Below are 24,409 nucleotides of genomic sequence, written 5' to 3'. Positions count from 1 at the left end.
AGGAGAGACGCCTAGTTATGCGTCTACCCTGTACAAATAAGCACCTGTGCTTAAGAAAAGCCTGGTTTATGACTATGGTAGTTATAGCTTGGCATGATTATGTTTAGTGTATAACTCAGCATGATTATAGCTTCACAAAATTAAAGCATGCAAATGATTGCCGATTCCACCTATTGCCAAATCAAGCTTTGTACTGATGATGCATTAGATATTGCTATAAGTAGAGGATGCTCATGATTGCCAAAAGTACCTATTTCCACTTTCTGATAAGAACTAAACGTGTATGAAATGATGCTAAAAGTAGAGCATGAGCATGAGCATTTATCAATTGATGCTACCTATTTGTGTTTGAATGGGCTCAATAAAGCTGGTGCTGGTTTATGCTCTCTGCGTGACCGTGATGGTAACGAAGACACTTGGTTGGCTATGGTCTTGCTGTCAAATTTAAGTTTCAGTTCTTTAAGACTCTTTGTTTTTGCTGCTTCCTCGGGATCGACTAGCTTTCTCGGGCGTCCACGTGCTCTCTTCCTTTTTGGGGAGTTGGGTGCACCACTTTTGGGGGAGTTGGGTGCACCGGTATCCTTCTGGGAGTTGGATGTGTCGGGTTCGTTGGAACCATCAGGATTGTTGACTAATTGTACGTCGTCTTCTGAACCATCAGGTAGAACTGCTTGCTGGGCATCGTACACCTCCTTCTGTATAAGAGAGAGTGCTGCGTTAGTTCTAATCATGAGACTTATGAAATAAATGATATATTCTTGATGTAGCACTAACCGTTATGGGGAACTTATATGATTCGAGACGAAGCGCGTTGCAATTTGAATGCAGTAAGGCTGTACATATTTTCCACCTGAAAATATCTATCCTTGCCTATATTTGATAACCGACACTTACGTCAGCATAGCTTTCAAGCTAAACAAAGTACAAATGTAAATTAGGCATTCAATTACCTGGTTCAAAATATCGGTCATTTCATCCCCGTTCCATGACAACATGTACTGCAGTGTCCAAACCGCACAGGAAGTCCTGCGATGTTTAGTTAAAGATCAGTAATCTTATTCGTGTAGGCAAATAATAATTTATGAGGCCATGCGTACCCATCGGTCTGTTGTGGTATGTTCTCATAGCGTTTTTTGGTCCATTCGGCAAAATTGATGTTCTTAGCTGGTGATATCAACCCATTCTTGACAGCTTCGTCGATGCAGAACTGAATCGAGTCCACCTAGGGTACGACGAGTTATACATAGGGTTACGGTACTTTGGGAGCTCATGTGCCATGCGGATCAAAAGAGGCAGCAAGAGAACACTTACAAGAGAATCTTCCTTGGTCTTCTCGCAATGATAATTCATGGAGTTCAGAGTCTGAATTTCTTTTTTGTCAAAATTAAACATCATTAGCATCCAATGGTTTTGGTGTACATTCAGTGGGACATGCACCTGCAGTAAAATTTGGGTTGGGTTGAGAACCGAAATTTGTCGTGTACAGTGTGTACATAAACTATGAAAGTGAGGAAAACATGTACCTTTCGGCGCCCTACAAATTTTTCTGCTACACGAGCTAACCATGAGGCTGCACGTCCAACAGGAACCACCCCCTTCATTTGTAACAGCTTTTCGGTTTCTTGAGGGGATATGATTGAGGTAGTATCATTCTCAATTTGGCTAATGCGAGCATATGCCATAATAACCTGCCAAATTTTCAATCATACAATAATAAGAAAGTTGTTGCAGTAATGATGTAGACTAGAGTATAATGGGCTTACATCACCATAAATGTATTTGTCGTCCAAATTTCGCTTCAGTTTTTCTGCTGTGAGGGTAATGTCTCCGATTCTAGCTATTTCAACAGGGTCGTATGTTCCGCGGATGTAAACGGCTGTCTCTATGTCCTCATCCGTGAACTTGTAATCATTACCAAAGACAGGCTTCATCGGAGTTAATTGTGGTTTCTCATTGTTTTCCGTCACATGTCTTGCACTTGGTGTAGTCGAAGTCCCTGCCGTGAATTGGCTAGCCCTAGGAGTTCCTGTCAGGGATGAATTGCACACATTGACTTGATCCTACAAAGAACAAAGGTAGTTCATCATTAGTTTGTTACTTTTAGATATTAACGTGTTGGGCCATAAAGATCACCTGCACGCCTCCTTTCTGTGACACTGATTGTCGGTTGCTTGTAAATTCGTATTTTAATTCCTGTAACAATGCAAACAATAATGAACATGAAGGAACATATTCATACAAAATACAAAATGCACAGTATGACATACATGTAGTTCCCTCCTTAAGTCTTTAATTTCGTCCTCGGCCTTCGACAACCTAGGATTAGTGCCAGTTTTAGTCTTCATGTCGATCAAGTCTTCACCTAGCGTCTGGTATTTGACATCAAATCTGTGCTCAATTTCCATTAACTTCCTGCCTACCTTCTTTTCATGATCAGCTAAGCGTGCATTCATGGCTTCAACTACCATGTCAATCTGTGTAAACAAAATAAAACCCCGTTGATAACAATAGCTAAATGAATGAGGTTCCATGACACCTATTTGTGATATTGCAAAAACAAATAGTCTTTGGAGTACATACTTGCTGGCTACTAAATTGCTGTCCTTGTGATGGTGCTCGATACGAATCATGTTGATGCACATGTTCATCATTTTTTCTTGGAAAATTATTAGAATTCTCAGACGGTCGTTGAGGAGCACAAATTTCCATGACAGCCTTTTTTTATAAAATATAATGAACCATTAGTACCAAATAAAAAATCGGATATAGAAAGTTCAATTGTAGATAGGTACCAGCCCGTTATGAAGACCTCCTTTGTCGTAAGCATCGCTTCTTAAAGTAGCCGTCATTTCGTCCCATCGTGCGATCAATGGAGGGGGTCTAGAAGCATACATCAATCGGCCACTACGCACGTGCTCCCAGTACCAATACTACACAATAAATTAGTTCATCACCATACAGATATGCAACAGAACAATAATTAAAGGACATTAAGTAGTGATCTAGCACTAACCTGGAGCAGAATTAGATTTCCTTGTAGATTTACGTGATCTCGATTTCTAAACTTGTGAACGGACTTGAAGAAGTGATTAAGTGTGAAACATCCCCAGTTAAATTTCCGAAGGTTTTGAAGATCTGTAACAAGGTTGAGAAATTTCGAGTCCACATAATGTTGTGCTGTTGGTGCTAGAACAGTACCAATTGCGTACAGAATGAACCGTCTCAGGAAATCGCCGTCTGGGGCTTTGGAAGCTCGGATCGCCGTTTCAAGGTCAGAAATCAAAATTTGCCCATTGTTTGCATAGGCGGTAAACAATTCTGTGTCGGTTTGCATTTCCAGATGTGGCTCTATATCCTCCCCTTCTATCGGAATGCCAAATATACACTGCACGTCCTCTTTTGTTATAGGAATTGGCGTTTTTCCGATGGTAATGGATTGGGTGTCCATATCTATGCTCTTGGCTAGTCTAACCAACATTATGCGCCGTAGAGTCACTTCATGCATCTGGGTTAGACCGCCAAGACTGGTTTCTGATATGATGTACTTTTTGTGGTCTGGTGACAACAGTTTCATGGTTTTTCCGAACCTTGTCTGTGAGCATACTAACTTCATATGACCATGCTTTTCGCCGAGTTCCTGTTACATGCCATTAAATTATACTGAGTACACATGAATTATGTGTACGAAACGATTGTACACAAACAGTCAATTACTTACCGCATCGGTAATTTCGGAGATGGGCTTTTCTCCATTATGAAGGTTCGTATCTGAAACTGACATTGCTGGCTCATATGCAATGATAAAATCCGGCTCAATTAATCTGAACAAAATTGGAAAATGTATAACAAAATTAGCAGCGAATTAATTTTAACAAAATTAACTGGGTCATTTAACATATGATCCACTTATGGGTTTAAGCACAGAACCTATTTGGGTGCAAAACCTATGAGGGTTCAACTACTAAAGGAGCGGCCGACAACGATTATAAAGAGTTACGATCAGGTAATACCTTCTCTCGGAGACGGTGCCGCCGAGTAGATGGCGGCGGTTAGTGCGTCGCAAACTATAAGTGCTGGTATAGCGCGGTCGACGACGCAAAGGAAAAATGGCGCGTTCACGCGAGGAGGAGGCGGCGAGAAGAACACTGACGTCCGACCCCTCAGATCACGTTGGCGGTGGGCGGCGAGTGGTGGCCGCCGACTCCTGTATTCCGTGGGCGACCGGCGTCTCCGATCTGATCTTGCAGCGGTCGTGGGAGGTGCGGACGGCCCGGGTGGTTAGAATGCGGAGCTGTAATCGCTGGATTTAGGGAGGGGTGGGCCGCGTGAGTTATGTGAGATTTGGATAAATGATATAAAAAAATAAGAAAATCTTGTCAACTCGTTTAGGGGTTTAGGGGTTTAGGGTTATTAGGGTTTAGGGGTTTAGGGGTTCAGGGTTTAGGGTTTAGTGGGGGGGTTAGGGTTATCAGGGTTCAGGGTTTAGGGTTTAGTGGGGGGGTAGGGTTATCAGGGTTTAGGGTTTAGTGTTGACATGCAAGCCCGGAAATGCGCGTGTCAGAGATCGTACTTGCGTGTACATGTACTAATGATCCCAAACTTTCTTAATGGCATCCCATGACCACATAGAGAATGCATGCATAATGGTTTCCATGTGGGGCAAAATTTTGAATGTTTTTACGGTTTAGTGGGGGGGTTAGGGTTATCAGGGTTTAGGGTTTAAGGGTTTTAGGGTCGACGGAACTATGTTTGTCTTACAGTGGACGTAGCACACACACCGGGCATTGGTGGAGCGTTGGTCTACAATGGATTCCCTCCGGTAGCATCGATCCGGTCCGTTGACTGGCTCGGCCGACAAACTTCGTCCCACATAGAGCATGCATCCATCCACTGGACCGGATTGATGTTGGGTTGGTTTCATACAGGTGAGGAACCCAGCTAGTGCTTTAGGGGTGTTGACATGCTAGGCCGGAAATGCGCGTGTAAGAGATCGTACTTGCGTGTATAATCCCAAACTTTCTTCATGGCATCCCATGACCCCATAGAGAATGCATGCATAATGGTTTCCATGTGGGGCAAAATTTTGAATGTTTTTACGGTTTAGTGGGGGGGGTTAGGGTTATCAGTGTTTACGATTTTAGGGTTGACGGAACTATGTTTGTCTTACAGTGGACCTATCACACACACCGGACATAGGTCGAGCGTTGGTCTACAATGGAATCCCTCCGGTAGCATCGATCTGGTCCGTCGACTGGCTCGACCGACATACTTCGTGCCACATAGAGCATGCATCCATCCACTGAACCGGATCGATGTTGGGTTGGTTAACATGTAAATGTACAGGGACCGGAAGTGCGCGTGTCAGAGATCGTACTTGCGTGTACATGTACTAATGATCCCAAACTTTCTTCATGGCATCCCATGACCCCATACAGAATTCATGCATAATGGTTTCCATGTGGGGCAAAATTTTGAATGTTTTTACGGTTTTGTGTGTGGGGGGGGGGTTAGGGTTATCAGGGTTTAGGGTTCAGGGTTTTTTGGTTTTTGGGTTTAGGGTTTAGGGTTGGTTTACAATGGATTCCATCCGGTACCATCGATCCGGTCCATCTACTAGCTCGGCCGACAACCTTCGTGCCACATTGTTCACATTGTCCAATTAACACTTTGTATAGATTTTTTGGGTAAAAAATGAACGAAATAATGCAACTAATCTGAACGTAACGTTTGGCATGTATCAAACCAAGTAGCCACTATTCCTCAAAAAACAGTTAGCCACTAATTGCGCCAAACATATCACGTAATTACCAACAAAAATGGGTTGACAATTATTTCTGGAAATTCTTGGAAGGAATTTATTGCTCTTCCTTTTTTAGAGAACAATAAGTTACAAATTTTATTTTGGAAACAAGAAATCAGTTTTCAATTTTATTTGCCCTTTCCAATATATTTCAAATGAGCTTTTCCTTTGTCTGGTCATACAAGGCATTAAGCACACATGACATTGCTTATACAAAAGCTGACTGAAATAATTTGTTAACAACTACTAACGACTGATGATCAACAAGTAAACAAATCCCACAACAATTATTGAAAAATAAAATCCCGCGGCCATCAGATTTGCGTGCTTCTTCAGATCGATCAACTGCCTTAAGTTCTTGTTGATCTTCTTCAATTCCACCTTGAGTTCCGCATCCGCCACCATCGGAGGAACATTGGCATAGCCCTTATTATCCACCGCCGATGGCAGATCTACCTCTAGGGTTGCCCCGTGCCTCAAATCAATTAAGCCATCCGTTTGAAGCCTCTCAACGTATTCATCCAGCCACTCAAAATGCTTGCATGTTTTCAGCTTCTGAAAAAGGGAAGGGAAACCCTAAATACCAATTCCGAGGAAATATAAATAAATCTGGGGTCAGAATTCATAGCAAAAAGACACAACAGAACATAGATTTAACCTTCCCCGCTTCTGGTTTGCTCTCGCATTTCACAAATTCCCGCCCATGGTTTCCATTCTTCTCCGATATGGTTGTCAAACGCTTCAGTGGCGCGATGCGTGGGCAGTCGGGGCATCTGGTCATCGGTAGTGAACCATACCGCGGCCATGATGACGGAGAGGCCGAACTGGACATGGACATCTCTCGTCTCTCACCGTCCGCCGGCGATGGCAGGCTTCGTCGCCGGAGAAGAATAACAATTTGGTGGGGCAAGGGAAAGGGAGGCAATGGTGGGCCGCGGGTTGGCACGGGCACGGCGATGGCTCGGGCTTCTGTGATATGTGGTTGGACCCGCGGTCAGTGCACATGTTTTGGAAGCCCCCAAAAGATCGTGCTCGTTAAAAAAAACTTGCATCGAAGCGCATTACTTCAAAATAACTAATTAACCCTACAATCACGGATATATACCTTCCCATTCTACCGCATATCAACCCTATCCTAACCACCCCCATCTACCTTGTTTCTCCTCACATAGCCATCGCCGGGATCGCGCCATCGCTTCTCAAGCGACCACGCCGACGCCGGATTAAAAAGGTCTCCTCCACGGCTCCTCCCATCTTCGATTGCAGTGCTGATTATTTTTTCCATTGATTCGACCAAGAAGTCATTTCCGAAGAGATTAGAAAATACAGCCTTTGCCATAGTTGAGTAGTTCTGGTGTAATTGGAGTACAGGATGTCATGCAAGAGCTTTTTGATTGATAGTTTGTAGTAGTTGTTCGTACGAACTGGTTATGAATATATTTTCTCGGTGGTATTGTTAGGAATTAGTTGGATGAGGTTGTGGATACAGTTTTCATACTATGGGTATATGTGTTGTTGTAGGGACCATGGTCTCAGAGGCGCATAACAACCGTGCGGAGTACGACAAGTCTTTGCATGAAGCGCGCCGGGAGATCGACTTGAAGGTGCAAAAGGATCGCGCTGAGGTAGATAAGAAACTCAAAAAAGAACGTTCATACGTGGACAGGATGATAAAGGAGGAGCGTGAGGAGTTTTCCCGTAAGATGGCGAAGATGCGTCTTGAGATTGAAGAAAAGTATAAGCGGGACTGTGAGGACATGGAAAAAAAGTTTTTCCTTGGCTACAAGGAAATGCATCAAACGTTGCAGAAGGACCGGAAGCTTGTGGACAGTATTATACAGACAGAGCGAGTCAGGATGGATGCCTATGTGTTGCAGGCACGTTCGGATATGGACAGCAAGCTGCTACAGGAGCGGTCGGACATGGATTATAAGGCCATGCTGGAGAAGGTCCGTTTGGAAGGACATATGTTAGAAGCCCGTGCGATCTCACGGCCACCCCGACAACATGTCTTCAATTTTTCTCCCCCTGTAAGTATCTCGCACCGATTCTATATATTAAGGACCTACGTATTCTATGATACAAACATCTTCAATTTGTGGCAACCTTATGTCGGCGATTGTATGTAGGCTAAGCATCATGAGACGGCACAGTCGCCATCCACTCGAGACATTGCGATAGAGTCACCCGTTCAATGCCACATCACTCCACCCCAACAACATATCTTCAATTCTCCCCTTGTAAGTACCTCGCAACGATGCCATACCCAAGATATGGTATGACCTTTTAAAATTTGTGTGTAAACCCACTGTCGACGTTTCATACGCAGGATAAGAAACGTGTGATGGCAGAGTCCCCAGTCACACCACATGAAGGATACATTCCACATAACAAGGTGAGAAGGTTTGAGATGGCACAATCCCCAGTCACTCCACATGAAGGATACATTCCACAAAAGCAGGTAACAACACCGCAATGTTGCTATGCACATAAAAAATTATGTTTGCCCCTTTACTCATTGAATGTATTAACTCTGATGTGAGATACTAGGTGCTGGTCATGGAATTTTTTGTTAGTAGGGATGATGAGATGTCACATGTCCCGAGAGCATACTTTGATGAACACCCGGCAGAAGTCAGAATTTTTGAACCCGCCAAAGTGACCTACGATCTCATTATGAGTGAAATGAGAGATACTTTTGGTTGCAAACTGGGAGCAGAACTGTACTACTTCTTACCCGGGTCTGCGTGGAAGCTGCCAGAAGGAATGTTCTTGATTGCAGGACCAGATGATGTAGAAAAAATGCTTTCTGATCTGAATGGCAGCAAGACATGTCACCTGTACATTGTGTACAATAGAACTACGGGTTGTTTTCCCGAGGATGACATTGATCCAGAGGTTCAAATTTTACATGTTACATGCATCTAGTTTATGGCTACGTCATTTTTAAGTTCTTCCTAATACAATTCCTATGGTTTTCTACAGGAAGTGAGAATCCAAGAAATGGAGGGTCTTGCTAGAGAGTTGGCGGAGAAAGAACAAGAACAACTTCAGTTGTATGGTTACATTGATGTTAAAGAGAAAAAGATTGAAGCACATGGGTCGTCGCCAAGCCCGACGCAATCTCCAACGTCGCAACGCAAGAGGTCACTGCATTTTGGCAGTGCAGAAGACCATATGGAGTAGGCTCAATTGTTTTTCAACCAGTTTAAGCTTCAAACCAGGATTATTTTGTTGCAAACAAACATTTTTTTTGTTTCACACTATGTTCGCAATTATGGTACAATTTATTCATGAGACAGTTCTTTGAACAACAATGCATGTGTTTTATGATCAATCATACAGTTGTTTCTGAGTTGTTTGTGAGATGGCATTGCATCTAAAGAAGTTTCCATCTATAAAACTTGTAAAAAAATCATTTATGTTGTCTTTGTTGAAACTGTTTTTTTGTGCCTTTCATCTACACGTGTAATCATTATAGCCTACAAAACCATACAACGTCGCAAAACAATTTCCAGTTGGCATGGATGCTTGTCATGTTGGTACAAGGGTTTCAAAAAAAATTTGGGTCCATTTCAAGCATGCCGAAAAAATCCGTCTTCCCAGACGGAGCATCCCCTGCTACCCGAACGGCTAAGTTGAATGACACCAATTTTTTCCATCAAGCGCGCAAGCACACCCTCGTGGGCCGCGTGAAATCTGAGCTAACCCCAAAACTTGCTGGTTTTGACGTCAAATAAGATAGAAATATCAAGGGAAGAAGATAGAAATAGCAAGCAAAACACAGATAACCAACAACATATCAAATAGACGGGTAGAAATCATAACATAGTTCGGATAGATAAAGTTCACGGTAGAACCAACAACATGATTTAATAGAAATATTTAAAAGATAAAAAACTTGCCCTAACACGCTAGGGCAAGACAAGCTGACGAGACCGGGCCTTCACCACCATCTTCACTGCGCCTCCTCTCCAGTGCTCCTCTCCATCCCGTCCTCGCCGATGTAGTAGGGGAGGGTGTGCATACCGTCGCGGGTGGGGAAGACGCAGTCGAAGTTTGTGAAGATGTTGTGGGTTGTGAATGCGATGAATTCGCATCCACACCAAAACACCTTGCCGAGGAGGTAGTACGCATCAAATCTGTTGGTGAAGGTGACGGTGAGCCCTATCGGCGGAGACCAGGAGTTTGGACGCACTTCATCCAGTCGGAACATCACCGGCGAGCCCGCCGGGAGGTGGGCGAAGCCCGCACGGAGGAACCACTGGGCAAAGCCCCTTGCACCCCTCCAGCGTGAGAACGCCCACACGCGAAGCGTGCTCTCCACGACGACGCCGGCCGGATACTGTCTCTCCGGCACGGTCGGTGGGAGCCGGTAGGTGGGGCCGTTGTACTGCATCCTCGCGGCTCGCTCAGAGAGTGCTCTGGGTTTGGGGAAGAAGAGAAGGGCGGCGCAAATGGATGTGTGCAGAAGGTGAGGGCTGGTGGTTTAAATAGGGAAAGGGGAAGGGAAGGGAACCGACCGCGCTTACGTTCAAACTAGCCGCGTCGAACGATCCATATGCCACTTTAATTGCCACGTTGAATAGATGCGGGTGGATCAAAAAAGTGTGAAACCAAGGCTTTAATTGCCACGTTGAATACATGCGGGTGGATCAAAAAAGTGTGAAACCAAGGTTTTAATTGCCACGTTGAATCGAAAAGTGTGAAAACAAGGTTTTAATCGCCTCGCTCGCATGCATGCACGTCCGCCACCCGCGCATGCAAACCCACGTCGCCGCCCTTCCCATGCATGCAGGCCTCAGGCGCAGACAACGAGATGGCCCAACGGTCCATCCAGCGACCCAGCGGGTGAGGCTGGCGTGGGACGGCCCACCCGAATTAGGCCCAAGCGAGCTTCGCGCCGGGCACATCCCAGGGGTGCAGGGAGTTTAGTCCCACCTCGCCGAGCGAGGGGAGCTAGCACCGGTTTATATAGCGGGCTGAGCTTTCCCTCTCAAGTTCCTTTCTAAAGCGGGCAGCACATTGCCTAACCGTCTCCGTCCCTGCCCTGTGGGGCCTACTTGCTACCTGTTTTCACAATCTGGCGGGCCTCTGCATCCTGGCCCAATAAATGATTGGGTTACTAGTCGTATGCAGGCCGTTGAATTGTGAAAGCGGGCAAGTAGGCGGGCTTTTTTTGTCTATTTCATTTTTTTCATTTGTCACCATTATTTCCATTGCAGCCTGTCCATAATGCTGCATTTTGGCAAGAACAAGCTAGAGTTGTACACACCCTGATTTAATGCTCAAAACGTCGATCTATGCCTCAAAAACTGGCTTTTGTTATAAGACCAAATGGTCCCTCCGGAATGCGGGCATTTTTTCGACCACCTCCAAATCACCTCAATTTTGGCACACATGATCTCTTGCACAAACAATGCTAGGTTTCCAAGGTTTTGTATTTTTTGAATTTTTTTTTGAATTTATAATGCCCTCTAGACTGACTGCTGAAAACATCGGTCTATGCCTCAAGGGGGTATTGTAAAATAATTTTTTTTAAAAATTTCTTTCATAGACATGTTTGGCACATGTGTGTCACCATGTACAAGAAAATTTGGGTGATTTGGAGGTGGTGGAAAAATTCACCTTTATAAAAAACTGGCTTAAGTTAGACCAAATGGTCCCTCCGGAATGCGGGCATTTTTTCGACCACCTCCAAATCACCTCAATTTTGGCACACATGATCTCTTGCACAAACAATGCTAGGTTTCCAAGGTTTTGTATTTTTGATTTTTGAATTTATAATGCCCTCTAGACTGACTGCTGAAAACATCGGTCTATGCCTCAAGGGGGCATTGTAAAATAATTTTTTTCAAAAATTTCTTTCATAGACATGTTTGGCACATGTGTGTCACCATGTACAAGAAAATTTGGGTGATTTGGAGGTGGTGGAAAAATTCACCTTTTTTCAAAAACTGGCTTAAGTTAGACCAAATGGTCCCTCCGGAATGCGGGCATTTTTTCGACCACCTCCAAATCACCTCAATTTTGGCACACATGATCTCTAGCACAAACAATGCTAGGTTTCCAAGGTTTTGTATTTTTTTGAATTTTTTATGCCCTGGGCAATGTCAGTTCGAAACACTCTAGAGATACTTCCTCAACCAATGATGCGACCCAAGGACCTTCATGCAAAAATCAGGCACCTGCATGCAAGAGTCGGGGACCTGCATGTGAATAGTGATTCATCAAGGCCTTGACAGCTGCTGGCACAGCGGCTGCCGCCCGATTTGCATGCAGCGAAGATGAACGTGCATGGAGGTTTCTCAAATATTTCCAAGCACACCCCACTGGGCCCCGCTTATTTAAAAAATACGTCAGTCATTAATGATCTCTAAATGAAGAATATGCATGATGATTATGAATATGCATGACAACCATAGTAAGGGTGAAGAATCATATTCATCCTACAATGAGGACCAACGCTTGCTAAAATCACCTCGATGAAGGTATTTAAGCAGGTAAAGGAGCTGGTCGAGGGGCGAGGTGGGACTATTTTTAGTTACACGAGAACAACGCGCGAGATCGTACGTGACGTGGGCCGTCCGGAGCTGCAACCTCGGATGGGCCGGTGTTTGGGTCGACGTAGGAAAACGGCCTGCCATGCATGAGCCATGCAGACCGTGGGATCGCGCGGGAGATCCGTCTGGCGGCCGTGCGTGCGTGCAGAAATACATCACAAAAATTATTCTACTCGACAATAACAAGTGCTCCATGCTAGCCCTTATTCCTGTTCGAAATACATCATCATTCTTAAAGTTGGACATCAAATGATACACACAGAAAATGGAAACGAAAGATGTCGAACTAATACAGTAACATGGCAGTACAACCGCACTTCACTAAATTACTGTCACGATGAAATAGAATGTAAAGACCACGTCACACAAAGCTGAATGGCACACGACTTTCTCTGGCTCATCGTCGGTTCATGCTGTATGTAGACATCACAGTTCAGCCTCGAGATCCTACACAGAAGAATAGAATAAATCACATGGACATCAATTATGAGTAAAACACATGCAAAAAATAAATATGAACATATTTCGTACCTCTAGCAATTTAGCGCATTTACGTCGATTGTGACCAGGATTCTTGCAATAGCCACAGATATTCTGTGATCTTGACTTCTTTGTCTTTGCCTGCAGCCTTTTCTTCGGTGCACCTCGGCCTGGCACATGCACGGGATCCAGAACCTTATCAACTTTCTCCGAGTGCGGCATCAACGGGCCAAACCTAATGTTGTTATGCTGAGCATTAGTTGACTCCTTGCTGTCAGCTTGTTCAAAACTTGATTGCTTGCCATGATGTTGTGCTTGCAAAAGCATAATTAGACGGTGATAGTCCTCATCAGAGTGGCATGCCTTGAAACTTGCGGCGTGACTACAATTCCGCAACTCGCGGTACCTCTGCAGGCTTACCGAATAGTCATACATCTGGTTTTTTCTGGTAGGTGCGTATGCACATTTTGCATTCATAGTCCACCTAGTGGGAACGCAACAACTGGGCAGAATTGTTTGTTTTAAAATCCCCAGTATGTAAAAAATGTGGGAACATGGTGTGCCTGCGCATTCCAGCTTACGGCAAGAACAACTCACCCTGTGCAAAAGACCTCCTTGCTCTTCAATGCGCACTCCAAACTTTTTATCCATTCTTTCCTGCTTGGACACAACATAAGTGGAATCTTCTGATCCATCTAGTATCTCTCTGATCTGACATTTGCTGACAGCATCTATGCTCCATAAGACCATCTTAAAGACACTAGGTGTGAAAACTGTTGCGGCGTGTTTCTCAAGCGGCGAAGCATTTTCTCTGTAAATGGAACGGACTGCAAGGCTTCGACGTCATGGAGAGCTTCGTTAATCCGTCGCGACGCAAGGCAACGCTCATAGTGCTCTAGCATTTCAAACAACGACATCTTACCCTCAAGATGCGTATGTAGCACAGAGTTCAAGCTCTCACTCCTCTGATTGCTGCTCAATCCTAGGAAACAACGCCCCTCAAGATATGGAGCACACCACAACTTTCTCATTTGATACATCTGATGCAGCCAAGACTCCTCACTGGTTACTTTATTCCGTTGTAAGAAGTATATCCATTCTATCTCATGCTCTTCAATGGAAGAAGTATCATAAATGAAAGATCTGAATTCCTCCTTTACGTCGTCATCATGCAGATGGCGTACAATGTTTTGCTGAATGTGCCATATACATAGTCTATGGTTTGAGTCTGGCCAGACCACCCTGATTGCTCTCTGCATTGCAAGGTCCCCATCTGTGATCACAGATATCAGATGCTTCTGTGCCATGCAATCAGAAAAGGTCCGCAACATCCACTCGTATGCCTGGCTTGTTTCATGAGAAATTATACCACAGCCAAAAATGGCAGTGCTCCGGTGGTGATTCAACCCGACAAACGGCACGAATGGTAGATTGTATTTGTTGGTTCTGTATGTGCTATCAAAAACAATGACGTCTCCGAAAGCCTCGTAGTCAAGTCGCGATTGACTATCAGCCCAGAACAGTCCCTTCAGATGGCCATGCTCGTCTACCAAGTACTTGAAGAAAAAATCCACATCTCGCTCTTGCCTCGCCATCATGTGCATGATCACCGTATTAGCATCACCGGCACTGATTGTCTCCTGCTTATTAGCATGGCAGAAATTATAAATGTCCCTCTTTATGCATCCAACCTTATCAAATCCACCATATTGAAAGCACAAAATATCCATAATACGGTATTTGCGGATCCCACATTTTTCCATGTCCGCAATGTCCGCTTTCTGCTCATCGCTAATTCGTCTATGCGAACGCAGCAGACAAGAAAGATCCCGTGGGGCTAGAGGATGGTTGTGCTCATCGATGAAATCCTTGACAAACCACCGACCGGTTTCCTCCTGTCTCGTAATGACCAATTTAGCATTACACCCAACATGAGTTAAACTTCGTGGCCTCCTCTTTCTATCTTCCATCTTTCTTTTCATGTGCTTCTCTTCGCGAAACCCTTGACGACTACACACAATTTTCCTTAAAATTATGTATTTGTTGGATCCATCCCACTCAACGTAGCTTTTCCTCACACTAAAACCTTTTTCAAGAGCATATTTGTTGTAGAATTCATAGCCTTCAGTCTCACTATCAAACATCTTGCTGACAACATTTAGATACTCGAACATACTCTCATCACTTGCATACGCCATGTCTTCCTGCATATGACATGTGAGGGAAACCAATCATCAACATCTTTCTGTTTATCAATGTTGCAGGTGTAAAATAGCTCATAGGCAAAGACAAGTGCATGGAAAAGACTTTGCTCGTTTGACATGTGAGGGAAACCAATCATCAACGCCCAACAAGTAGTATCTCATCTTCCTTTAAACTATATTTCATGCACTATGCAAACCTAAAGTGATGATGACTTTAATAAACTAAATTAAGTCAACTATGGAACCAGTATCTCATCTTCCTTTACTATATCTCATCTCAAACGTCAAGTATGTCACTTTTTTTCTGCGGTACCAAAGGAAGTAAGCAATGCCCTCAACATCTTAGTTAAACTAACATGATGCGATTAGCTCAAGAGAAACTATGCCACGATGAAGCTTTCTATTCGTTGTTCTAGTCCGTACAAATCTCGCATACTGCTAAATTACCCGGATCTTGTGGGGTTGAGGTTGTACTGCATGCACAGTGGAGGGGCGCAACGGCCAAGAGAACGAGCAGAACACCAAGCCGAATTCATACCTTAAGGATGGTACGCGCGAAGAGATGGGATCGCCCGCCGCCGTCGCCGCCGATTCAGCCGGCGCAGATCCGGCCTTCTTCTTCTTCGGTGACGGTGTGGGGGCTGGGGTTGGTTGGGTGGAGGACGAGGATGATGAATTTATTCCTCTCACCAGGCAGGTCGAGGACGGAGAAGGTTAGGAGCGGCGAGCGGCAACGAATACATCGGAGGAGGATTCTGAACTGGATCGAGTAGACATGGATCTGGTCCTCAGGTGATCGGTTCAAGAAAAGATATTTCCCCCTGGACCATTATGCCCTTATCGCAATTAACATATTAAATTTAATCAATTAAAATTCCCCGCAAGATCGGACGGCTAATAAAAATCAGACGTGATCAGACATGTAAGTACTGCTAAGTACTCCAAGTACTAACCCAATCACCGTAAAACAGCTCTCTGAATAATAGTTTGAATTTGTCTAATTAAACATTCAGTATACATATAGTGTTTTATGTTTTTCACCACCGAAATCCATGGTACTAAGTAATTTACTTAATCTATTAACATCTGACATACTTCATATATTAGGCAAATGCAACCTATGCCTCAGCTAATTGATAAATTGAACCTCCCTACCATATTCAGAACTGGCATGATGCAGAACTCGCATGGCGTACCCTGTTACAAAGGGAAAAAATATATAATTTTGTTACTTTGTACATTTTGTTCTTGGTTTCTGAAGAACCAAGTGGAACCTAGATTTTCATCGATCTCTACGTCATTGTTCATTATCTAGAACTATGCATGATATTGCATCTGGGCACTTAAATTTTGGTTTAAGTTTTGTGGGCTGTGCATATCCGATATGGAAATCATCTTGCCTTATCATTAGGTCAGCTCAATCCCAGCGGACAATTTCTTTGTTGCTCTATTATGGGGTTGTTTGGATTGGATCCCAGAGCCGCCGTGCCACAAAATTGGTCGTTGACAGAGTGGTTGCTATGCGTTTGGATGGACGCCGATTCTTTGGCGTGCCCAGGCTAGCTCCACATCTCAGTTCAATTCCACGCCAGTTATTTGGCGAGAAGCAGGCGGCCGATTGCTCTGCCAAAATTTTGGTGCCCCCGTGATTGGCAGGGTTGGCTCGGGCAGCATCCAAACAGGCCATATATATTTATATTAAACCATATGTTTATATCTTTCTGGTGATGCATTTGGTTTCTAAATTGATATTTTTTTAAAAGTGCATTGATCCTTGGTGGTGAGAAAAATTTTACTACAAGTTCAGTTTCTATAGTGTTGCAAAAAAGTTGACTACTAAATACTGATGCATACTAGACACACAACTTATTTGATTCCCATTGCCATATATCAACCTAGCTGAACTAAAGATGACTATTGATGTTTCTATATGGTTTGCAGTTCGGTCGGTGCCGTGGTGGAGGGTTGTCTTGTGGTTTGACCGGAGGGGGGGCACACCAAAGAAGTGATCTCGTCCCCATTGGTCAGGTACCCTTCATCTTTCTCTCGTTCGACCTCTCCAAGAAAGTTATATAGGTAGAGTAAGCTAATTGTGTTTTCCGGGTGCTGTATAGGACACTACGGTTAAAGATTGTTCTCATTTATATTGATGTTGCTAATTATCAAATCAATGGTTGTTATCTAGAGTGCTTCTCCTTCAGATTTGACGTACTATGTCTTCCAGCTTATACTATATATGATTTCTTTCCATGGTTTTAACTAATTATGGATATGTATCTAATTATGTTATTTTGGCATCAACAAATTACTCACCTAGCATTTATTCTGCTATATGGAAACAATCGGTGCCTATTTCTTTTTGATCTGAACACGGACATAATTCTGCTATATGTAAACAATCATTGGTTCTTTCCATTCTATCTAAACTGAGAAATAACTCTAATCAGTTTTTTTTTATTTACTGTCCAAGTATCATTCTTACCTAAAACTTGTGCTAAAACTGGTTTTTCTTTCATATGTGCCATAGATTATCCAACCCCCTCTGCTTCTGTACAATTTTGTCGACTTATCTGGCATTTTCTCGGCCGTGTGGAACCAGCACATCTACCTGCGAATCTCCAGGCTATGGTACCAGCGGGGTGGCTTTGATGATGGCCCTAGCAAGAGTATACATGTGTGCTCTTCTGTAGGGAAATCATGCCAACGAGACGGTGCCTAATGAGGTCATAGACATGTTTGTGGACACTTTGCATGAGAGAAATTTATACAAGTGTGCCAGGATCCATGTGAGGTTCCCTGTAACAATTCTGAGGGCAGTGGAAGGCACGTATACGTTATGGATCACTAGATCAACAATTGTCCATCACCTTAGGGTGTTCCATTTGGTCATGTTTGTTAACATGCTTAGTTGCTTCTTCTTTATTATGTTTCTACTCCAATAACTTTCTCATATTATATCACTTTTGTTATTAACCATCGTATCGAATGGCTGCGCTTTTGATTTCGAGCTTCCTATCGAGTGACTTTTTTTAATCTAATGAACGAACTGAGATCGATTATGCCTTATAGTTTCATGCTGGTACTGAGTGGTATTATGTCTCACTTCTATCATGTTTGAATGTTTCTCTTTCGCTGTATTGTTACCATATATGAATACATATGATATACATGTATTGCTACTGGCTAAGCATTCCCTACTTGACAAAAAACGTTTGGACCGGCACCCTCGCGCCAGGGCGCGATCCCGATCTAGTATGTATGAGCATGAGAATAAAAGGGACATCCACGCGTGCTCCTCCTTCGCCGCCCGCCTCGCCATGACGCGCCGCGGGTTGCGGGAATGAGCCGAGCCGATGTCTAAATTTTTGTCACGCACGACAGGTATACGAAAGGTCACGCGGGAGCTGAAACGTTTTTTTCTAGTGGAAACTAAATCCGAACGGCGCGCCTCTTTGGTTGAAGTCAGTTCGCTTCGTCTTCCTCTTTTGCTTCACCTCCCGTCGATGGCCTCTCGCCTCCTTCTCTTGCGCCTATAAAAGGGAGGTCGCTCCTCTCAGAGAGACGCACCAGAACTTCTTCTTCCTCTCGCCACCGGTTCCAATCTCTGGGTTGTTGTTGTCTTCCTCATCCCGGCTTGCGGCGTGCACCGCGTGTCAGCACAGTAGGCCTCCGAAACCGCACCACTTTGAGTCCTGTACGGGAGAAGGGTGATAAGGTTTTTGGGGAGCGCTCCGCGCGACTACTGACTCCTTCGTCACGGACGCCCCGGACTGCGACGACTACTTCCCCGATGTCGAAAACCTCTTCGACGACATGACTGGCGAGAACACCGACCCAAGACTGGTGCATCTGCTGCTGTTCAGTACGTTCTCATACTCTTTCTGTTTGAGGTTCTGCTTTAGTTTCTGGCTCTAGTGTGTGCTCTAGATATGTTTGGTTCTAGTTCATATATGCAGATGCTATTTACCTTCTCTCTAGATGCTATTTACCTTCTCTCTGCCAGATTGCATAACTTGTTTGATCTCTTCTTTAATAGTCATGTTTTATCTAGTATTTTTGTTAATAAAATCATTTGGTAAATTGTTCATATTTCCAACATGTTTTATATGCAGCATTGAAATCTCTCGAGGTTACTATGCTCTACTAAGAAGAGACTCGAATGTTTCGAGTTCCGATGATAATGTATTCCACTATTTTTTTACGGGGCTTTCTTCAGAAGACACCCCCCCCCCCGAAACGTAGAAGGGCAGAATGGTCATACGGAAGAAATGTATACCCACCTCCTATCATACCGTATAGACCGACGTTCGTATACCTCCAGGAATGCAAAAAAAAGACCGCCGCGCGTGTAGGGGAAAAAAGGCGTCTGCACGATCTTCTCGCCCGCCTGACGATCACGCACGCCGATCACGTCCATTTTCCAACTGTGCTATCGCCGCCGACTGAACCCCATCCGACGCCGCATCTGAATGTCGTCGTCCGGCGGCTTGTCGGCTGCGACTGACCGCGCTGTCGTCCCCCCGCCGCGGATCCAGCCCGTGTCGACCTACGCCGGCGACGTCTACACCGCGGCCCTCGTTTCCACGTCGCCACCGTCTTGCATCTCACCCTCGTCTTGCACGTCGCCGCTGGCTAGACCCCTGCCTGAGGGCCCATCATCGTACACTGGAGACGTCTACTCCGCGGCCCAAGGTTTGCCATCTAATCTCGTCGTCTAAACCTAGCATGCTACATGATAGGAGTCACACATAGTGATCTAGGGTTTATGGTTCACGTAAACATGCCGTCGCAGCGGCGCCTCCCCGGACGACCGCATGTTGTAGACAGTTAGTGTTGCACTTGGGCATGATCCACTGTACAAACTTAACAGATGATGAATTCACAATGTTGTGCAGTTTGGTGAGTTAGGCGTGTTGCCATGGATGAACAAACCGCATTGACGGGGGATGAGAGTGGTACTAATAAGGCGACTCAGAATGATAACGATATTTTTAATGAAGATGATGAAGCAGCGACAATGATTCCGTGTTGTCATATGATATCTTGCCTCCGGAGGATTTTGATCATAATGAACATGGCGCAAATAGTGAAAACGTAAGTGCCGTGTATTTTGATTTCATCTTTGAACCTGCAATGTATGGAATGGCTAACTATTTCTCTATGTATACAAATTTGCAGGAAGATGTGGATGTTGACAATGTGCAAAATAGTTTACAGGAATCATTCGCAGATAACTTGAGTCAGGTTCGTAGATAGATGTTGTACATCGATGAATAGTATGAATTAAATGATAGTAATTAACATATATATTTTCATATGAATTTTGTAGGAGTCAGATGGTATTAGCGGTGATCACGATGAGGTGGAGATCGACATTAAGGAGGCTCGAAGGCAGCAGCAAATGGTTGAGACACATTGGAAGGTGATGGCTATGACCTTTCGGTCGCAAGGTGATGCATACATATTCTATAACAATCACGCCAAAGAGAACGGGTTTAGCATCAGAAAACAGAAGGTCAAACGAGGTGCTTCAGGAATGATACGGTACCGGAGATTTCTTTGCTCCAGGGCAGGTAGAAGGCAGAGCAAGTTTTTATAACCATGGAGGGCCGCAAGCGCAGGCTTAGACCGGAGACTCATTGCGACTGCGGTGCACATATGGTGGTGAAGCTGGACAGAGAACGTGGCGTTTGGTTCATCGCGTCATTCGTGGATGATCACAACCACGCGATGGCTAGGCCCGAGGAGGTTTGTTTTCTGTGCTCACACAGACGGATTGGAGAAGGCACGAGGGCAGAGATATTGGCGTTGGAAGCGGCCGGGATAAGAAAGCATATAATAATGGACAACTTTATCAGCAGATACGGTTCGTACGATAAGTGCGGGCTTATCAGGAGGGACATTTACAATCTTTGTTGCGGAGAAAAAATGAAGCTCATTGCAAAGGGTGACGCTGAGACGGCAGTTGGCATTATGAGGAGCAGGAAGGAGAAGGACCCTGAGTTTTTTTGAGTATGTGCTTGACAAGGAAGGGCGACTGAAGAGTATGTTTTGGTGTGATGCACAGTCGCGGAGGGACTATCAGGACTACGGAGATGTGGTCGTGTTTGATAGCATGTATAAGATGAACAGGTATGGTATGCCGTTCGTCCCCTTTGTCGGAGTTAACAACCACCGTTGCACCACAGTGTTTGGATGTGCCATCATTGCTCACGAGACGGAAGGGACATATGTGTGGCTGCTGCAGACATTTATGAAGGCAAACTGTCAGGTGAAGCCAAAGTCAATAATCACACACGGTGACGCTGCAATGATCCGGGCTATTCGGACTGTCCTTTCAGATGTGTTCCATCGTCTTTGCTCCTGGCATGTCGGGAAAAATATGCAGAGGCACCTGCATTACAAGTCACTAGATGAGTTCAGATCGCTCCTATACTATGCCACCTCTCAAGCAAACTTTGAGCAGAGATGGACCGCTTTCTATATAAGTGGAAGACGGATAGAACTCAAGAGTGGCTTGACAGGATGTACAGGAAGAAGAGACTTTGGGCAGCTTCATATCTTTCCGATGGTTTTTTTTTGTTCGTATGCGAAGTAACCAGAGGAGCGAAAGCCTCAACTCCTGCCTTCACCTTCACCTGGACTACGGTATGACAATAGTTTATTTGGTTGTGCATTACGAGAACTGTATAGTTCGCCTGCGTGAGAATGAGGCGTACGATGACTGCGAGGCACACCAGAAAGAACAACCGTCGGTTACTGGATATAAGGCACTTGAGGAGCATGCCGCCAAAGTATTCACACCTGCTAATTTCTACATCCTGGAAGATTATTTGCAAAAGATGGGTCAGCTGGAGATATTTGAGACGCTCGCGGGAATTGAGCGTCAGACTTTTATGGTGACATGGAAGGATAACCACAAGTGTAGAATGTTGTTTATGAACCAGGTAACTCAGAAGAAACTATAACATGCAGTTGTCTTAGGATGGTTCGGAAAGGCCTGCCATGCAAACACATTCTTTTTGTTCTCCATCATCTGAGCATAACTGAAATACCAAAGTGTTCTGTCCTTCATCGGTTGTCAAAAAATGCGAGAGATGGATTGCCTGTGCAGCGGAAGAGTGATATGTTTGGATGGGGTTGGCCAGGGCCATTAGAGAGAGACCGGTATAGTCAAATAGGCATAAAAACCGCAGAGGCTGCTCATGTTGTAGCAAATGATCCCTTCTTGTTTGACGAGTTGATCAAGTGTCTGGACAACATAATAGCGCAGAAAAAGATACCAGAGGAGGAACTTATAGGAAGTAGAAGGTATGCTAAGCTTAAGAAGGAGGCAAGTCAAGCGCAACAAGTTGGACCTGGTATTGGTGATCCTCAGAAAGTTTCGACGAAGGGTGCACCTAAGAAGGGGCAGTCAAAGGGGGCCCCGACGTTACAAAGAATGGTAGGCCAAAAGATTTTACAGAGAAAAAAGTGGTCCTTTGTGCAGTCTGTGTAGTCAACCAGGTCATAACAAGGCTACATGTCGAAAAAAGCAGAGGTAAGATGCTACCTTCTTATTTTTCTTATGTTGCTACTTTGATTTTACCAACTATATTTTCTCACCCATATTTTTATGTTATGTTCAGGAATAGGGCGTAGAGAAGCATCTTGGTATGTTGGAAGAATAAAATTGGTCGCACGAGTCTAGTCCGAATAACCTATGTTGTTTCTTATTCGTACGTGTGTGCCAGAAAACTTTATGTCTCGATTTGTTTATGTGTGATGAAAATACTTATGTGAACATATGTGATATGACACATCATATTTGTTGAATGAATTGCCTTCTTATTTGTACTGCTATGTGAAAGAGTTCACAGTTTTAATATACTGCCTTTTTGTTACTGTACATTACTGTACATGTTGCAAAAAACATGGCCGGTCGTCGTTGTGCAAAAAAACATGCCCGACCGGCAGCTGCTGGACCGCAAGTTGGGATATATAAGTGGTCCTTTGTGCAGTCTGTGTAGTCAACCAGGTCATAACAAGGCTACATGTCGAAAAAAGCAGAGGTAAGATGCTACCTTCTTATTTTTCTTATGTTGCTACTTTGATTTTACCAACTATATTTTCTCACCCATATTTTTATGTTATGTTCAGGAATAGGGCGTAGAGAAGCATCTTGGTATGTTGGAAGAATAAAATTGGTCGCACGAGTCTAGTCCGAATAACCTATGTTGTTTCTTATTCGTACGTGTGTGCCAGAAAACTTTATGTCTCGATTTGTTTATGTGTGATGAAAATACTTATGTGAACATATGTGATATGACACATCATATTTGTTGAATGAATTGCCTTCTTATTTGTACTGCTATGTGAAAGAGTTCACAGTTTTAATATACTGCCTTTTTGTTACTGTACATTACTGTACATGTTGCAAAAAACATGGCCGGTCGTCGTTGTGCAAAAAAACATGCCCGACCGGCAGCTGCTGGACCGCAAGTTGGGATATATTCCCCCCAAATCAACCCGACGAGGCGACTCGGGAGGTCCATAGAGCCCAACAAGGGCCCAGCAGCCGGGTCCAACAGGGCGGCGATGTCAAGCAGTACTAGCAGAGGAGTTCGACCTCTGTACCACGACGGCATATTTAAGTCGGTCCTCTCCCCCGTCAGCTTCCGAGGTGGGACTAAACTCCTACGTCGGGCGCGCGAGGCGACGGTGACTGGGCCTTTCGTATTGGGCCGACATGGGACGGGCGGCGACATTGGAGAAATGGAGCCTCGTCAGCATTGCGTCGACCGCATGCAAAGCCGGCTCCTACTTAGTCCCACCTCGCCAATGGAAGGGCGCACCGACCGGCTTAAATAGCCGTGTTGGCTTGTTCTCTCGAACTCCTCTATTACCAGCGCCTTGTCAGCCCCGTTGGGCCTCCCTTGTGGGCCCTTGTGGGGTACGTATCGACCGCACGAGTCGCCTATCGGCTAGATTTGGGTTGGTTGCACAGTCCCCTATGGGTCCACAAGCGAAGGTCGGGCTGTGTTTTTTTTTCAAGTCAAATTTTTTTGTCAGCAAACAAGCAGGCGTCCGCCTGCATTTATATGTGCCTCTAACCGCCAACAAACGGCGGCATTATCATCACATAATAATATTGCACATACAGGCAGCCATCCGCCTCCATTTATATGAGACTCTAAGAGCCAACAGACGACGGCATCATCATCACATAAGCATATAGCACATAGAAGCTGAACATATATAGTTGGAAAATCAATATTGTAGCTAGTACCGACGACGGCACCTTTATTTAGTTGCGAGACGTGCATAATCATGCCCCATTACAATAAAAATGTTTTAATATCCAAATTGTTCCAAGTGCTGTC

At 44.5% G+C, this 24,409-nt stretch overlaps 1 long non-coding RNA gene across 1 annotated transcript; it reads left to right on the top strand.

The window, feature by feature from the left end:
* Window positions 1–17,006: 17,006 nt before the first annotated feature.
* LOC123167896 (uncharacterized) lies at window positions 17,007–17,894 on the top strand. The gene is made up of 2 exons (XR_006484127.1): window positions 17,007–17,075; window positions 17,575–17,894. It is a non-coding gene; the product is annotated as an uncharacterized lncRNA (long non-coding RNA).
* The last annotated feature ends 6,515 nt before the right edge of the window (window positions 17,895–24,409 follow it).

Source organism: Triticum aestivum, chromosome 7D (assembly GCF_018294505.1).
Source record: "Triticum aestivum cultivar Chinese Spring chromosome 7D, IWGSC CS RefSeq v2.1, whole genome shotgun sequence".
Lineage (NCBI taxonomy): Eukaryota > Viridiplantae > Streptophyta > Magnoliopsida > Poales > Poaceae > Triticum > Triticum aestivum.
Note: the sequence above shows the minus strand (reverse complement) of the source record. Positions and strands in the feature narration are given on the sequence as shown.